This window comes from Babylonia areolata, chromosome 5, assembly GCF_041734735.1.
Source record: "Babylonia areolata isolate BAREFJ2019XMU chromosome 5, ASM4173473v1, whole genome shotgun sequence".
NCBI lineage: Eukaryota > Metazoa > Mollusca > Gastropoda > Neogastropoda > Buccinidae > Babylonia > Babylonia areolata.
Window position 1 is genome coordinate 57,121,973 of NC_134880.1, and position 5,000 is coordinate 57,126,972.

Here is a 5,000-nt window from a genome sequence, read left to right on the forward strand (position 1 = left end):
ATTTTCCTTCCCCCCAAAAAACGCCCCTCCCCCCCCCCCCCCCCGCCCCCACCCCCTCCAATGGACCATGTGTATCATGGTGTGGGTGATGGCCATTCGGATGAGACGATACACTCAGGTCCCGTAGTACAACATACATTTTGCACACGAAAAAATATTCCACGGCAACAATTCCGTAGATTAAAAAAAATCAACTTTGATAGTATAGCGCATACACTTTCAGACAGAAAAAAACGAGGAAGGTATGAGAGCGAGGAATTGGAGGCACGAAGGGTGGGTAGTGGTGGTGGTGGTGGTGGTGGTGGTGATAGATATGGCGAGGCACTCTCCCCAGGAAGAGCAGCCCAAATGCCACGATGAGAAATCTGTTATTGCGGAAATAAATCAATACAATACAATGCAATACAATACAATGCAATACTGCATAATACAATACACACCCCTACACACACGCGCACACACACTCTCACTCTACAGACAACCAGCATCAACAAAAACTAGTGAGATTCCATGGAGAGAGAGAGAGAGAGAGAGAGAGAGAGAGAGAGAGAGAGAGAGAGAATTCCCCAGTTCCTGTGAATAAAATATATTTGTGTGAATATCACGTGTTCGCGGTCTGTTTCATCACAAACAAATGACGGTCCATAGGGGGTGTATGTGGAAGTCCCTGTGTGGGGTATCCGTTGTCTGTTTTGCTGTCTGTTTGGATTGTTCAAATTGGCATCGGTATCTTTCCCGCTGTTGCGTGCAGTAACTTGGTTTAAAAAAACTTAAGGCCCCTTGTGTTTTGGGAACGTTCCTTTAGGGGTCGCAAAATATCGGATGTCAGTTTGTTGACAATCAAATCACTGTTTCCCTGTCTGTGTTTTTTGTTTGTTTGTTTTTTTAATCTGTGCTTCTGTTTGTCTGTTTTATGTCTCTGTCTCTGTCTCTGTCTCTCTCTCTCTCTCTTGAGAACTCTCAGAATGTCGTAGCGCTAGAAAAAATGTTCGTAGGTTGTTAAACAAATTTAGACGTACTCTGGATGTTGGTGATCGTCATTGTTTTTGTAAGGCCAGACGGGAATATAAACATTTGCAAAAGACAAAGCGAAAGCAGTCTAATGATATATTGTTGACAGAAATAATTGCTTCTATCAAAAGTCAGAAAGAATTTTGGAGCAATGTTCGTAAAATGTCACTTAAAAGAAAACAGCCAGCTAACAACATTACTGATGATGTTTGGTTTGACCACTTTAAAACCCTTCTAACAAAAAAGGTAAATTCTGATAACGCACTGCAATGGGAACAAGATGAAGATGAAGAAGATGTATAAAGTACTTCCTTACAGACCTAAGAAACATATACAAAACCGAAAAATATATACACTCGATAGAAATGATGTCCATAGCATTTTCTAGAAAATGGTACCCATACATAAAAATGATCGAAGGCAACGAGGAGGAGGAGGAATGAAAACCACGAATGTAACGTTGTTCTTTTTTCTTTTCTTTTTTTTCTTCTTTTTTTTCTCTCTCTTTTTTTAAAAAAAAATATATTTTCCTTTCATTTTTTTTTTACATTTTTATGCAGTGCATATGACTTTATTTGTGTTTTTTTTCTGTATAAAAACAATGTTATGTTGTTGTTTTCCTGCTTTATAGTTTAAATAATGTATAATAACAAATAATATTATTGATAATTACAAATACAATTTTTGTATGTCCGCCTGTATGTATATATGCATTCATTAAATGTTAAACTTGAATAAAAATGTTTATTAAAAAAAAAGAAAAAAAGTTGTACTTATTCCATAAATGCTACTGATTACTATGACACAGTTATTATGGAGTGCCAAGTATTGGTTTGATTATTTCCATGTTGTTTAGTTGATTGTGTAATTTATATACAAAATAAAACGGTGGTCGACCAAAGAAAGTCCGGGCAAACCTAAAAAAAAAAAAAAAAAAAAGAAGAAGATTATTTAAATCGTCCAATCTCGGTAGAAGAAGTGATGTTTGCATTAAGGAAAATTAAGAACCGTAAAGCTGCAGGACCTGATAGTATAACTGGAGAATTGTTAAAATATGCCACTGAATCTGACTTGATTTTGAATTTCTTTGTAACTTTTTTTTAACTCGTTATTTGACAGAGGAATCTATCCTGAAAAATGGACGGAGTCTATTGTTCTACCACTGTATAAAAAGGGCGATGTGAACAATCCGAATAACTATAGAGGGATTTCTCTTTGTGATGCAAGTAGTAAGTTGTATAGTACAATTATAAATCAGAGACTGCAAGAATGGGTAGAAGAAAACAATATTACAGGTGAATACCTGGCAGGATTTAAACACAACTACTCAACTGTTGATCATATGTTTACTTTGATGGCCTTTATTCAAAAACAGTTTTCTTTGAATCGTAAATTGTACGTGGCTTTTATAGATTTTGAGAAAGCCTTCGATTCCATAAACAGAACAATTCTATGGCCTATCCTTTAAAAACTGGTGTTCGTGGAGAGGTGTTGAAATGTATTATGAGTATGTATGCGGGTGTGAAAGGAAGGGTTAGATGTGGGGGGAAGATGACTGATTATATTCAATGCAGTTCTGGCGTGAAACAAGGTGATGTGTGCAGCCCTGTATTATTTTCTCTTTTTATTAACGAACTTCAGAAGTTGTCAGAAACGGAAAACATGGTGCACAATTTACTGGTGAGATTCTAGAGTTATTCATTCTCCTTTTAGCTGATGATGTTGTGTTGATGTCTGAAACTGTGATCGGTTTACAAAACAATTAAATAGTCTATCTAGAGCTGCAAAATCACTTCAGTTGAAAGCAAATATGTCAAAAAGTAACATAATTGTATTTAGAAAAGGTGGATATTTAGGAATTAGGGAAAAATGGACTTATAATGGAATAGCGATGCCAGTAGTGAATGTGTATAAATACTTAGGAATATATTTTTCAACAAAATTGAGTTTCACAGTTGCATGTAAAGATCTTGCAAGTAGAGCTAAACAAGCATTACTTTGCATTATGAAAAAACTGTCAAGTTTAGAAAATCAATCTTTTGATCTGTTTATTAAATTGTTTGATTCCCAGGTATAACCTATTGTACAATATGGAGCAGAAATTTGGGGTCTCTCTGATGCTGCAGTTTGCTGCGAGAATGTTCATTTATTTGCACTGAAAAAGTTTCTTGGAGTTACCATGAAAACGCCTAATGATTTAATTTACGGGGAGACAAAAAGATATCCGATATATCTCAATTCCGCAGTAAGATGTATTCGCTATTGGTTGAAAATAACACAAATAGAAGATTCAAGGTTGCCAAAAAAAAAAGCATTTAACATGTTATATTATTTAGATTTGAGGGGCAAGGTAAACTGGGTATAAAAGGTTAGGGTTAGATTATATAACTGGGATTTGGTTATGCTTGGTTACAGCAGGGGGTAGGAGACATAAAGGGATTTATTAGTGCACTCCGAACAAGATTAATTGACTGTAGATGGCAAGAATGGTCTTATGTTCAAAATAGCGATAGATTTGAGTTTTACAGACAGTTCATTTCTATGCACTCTATTCCTACTTATCTGTCAATGAAAATGGATAAGCATTTGAAACATATCACAACCAGGTTCCGGTTTGGAATTTCTGACATATTTCTTCATCATTATCGTTATCGAAAGTCCAGTGTCTCTGATCTTAGTTGTCCTTTATGCAGACGTGTTGAAAAAACCAAACTTCACTTTGTGTTGTGTTGCCCTGCTTTGAATGACCTTAGACATGAGTGGATTCCACAAAAAATATTATGAACACCCTGCTTTATTTCGACTTGCCACGCTTATGTCATCAACTAAAGAAACTATTATAAAACAGTTTGCTATTTACTTATGTAAGGCTTTTAAGTTTCGCAGTGTATTATGTAGTTAATTATTATTAGTTATGCATTATCCAATTTGTGGATTATCATTTGCAGTTTATCATTTACTTTTGTAATTTGTAAGGTTTTGATTTTGAATGTTGATTCACTGTACCCCCTTCATGAGGAGCCATGGCCTTTGAATAAACTATCCGTATCCGTATCTCTCTCTCTCTCTGCTCAACGAAAATCAAAACAAAATAAGACAAATCGAAACGAAACAATTTGAATAACGATGTAGTTTTACTTTTTCGGAATGGTTACCTTTGTAAGAAATTGAGTACATGTGTGTAGGTATGTGAGTCTGTGCCTGCAATCAGTAACAACCTTCTCGTGATTTGATTAATTAATCAACTCCGTTTAGCCTTTCTTTGAACACTGGGTATATAACCGAAACAGATGCAGCATTGAAGGCAGTGGCTGTATCAAAATTATCGACATCCTTCAAAATACCTTTTTTGCCTTTTATTGTACCTTATTTGCAGTTGTAGGTGTACATGGACATACACACAAGCCTGTACGCACGCACGCACGCACGGACGCATACATAATATGCGCACACACTTGATTTATATTTGGCTTTTTTTTCTTTTTTTTTTCCAATTAACTGGTGTGCAATTTCAAAGATTGATACTCAAACCTGTTTTGTCCCACTTTTTACTTCTTTAGTGTGTGTGTGTGTGTGTGTGTGTGGGAGGGGGGGGGGGTGCGGTGCATCGTCCTCCTATTTTGCTCACGTATTACCAGCTTTTTCCCTCTTTCCTTTATCTTTTTCTTTTTTCGTTTTCTTTTGTCTGCATAGTGTTTCATGCAATTTCTCTCCTTTGAATGTGCAAAACGTGATGTGTATTTCAGGTATGTCTCTCTATAGACAGTCGACCAGTTTGTTTGTTTTTCCTTCCTGGTTTCCAAGTTGTACAGAAAGTGCCGTTGACACGAAAGAGAAAAATTATTACAACAACCAGAAAGTTCGCCTTTCTTCCAAGCGGGACCCAAAAGAGAATTATATTGTTTAAAAAGAAAGGGGAAAAAAACTGCGAACACTGCAAATCCTGCTTCAATAAAAATGAATACACAGTCTGCTTTTCTTCTTTTTTC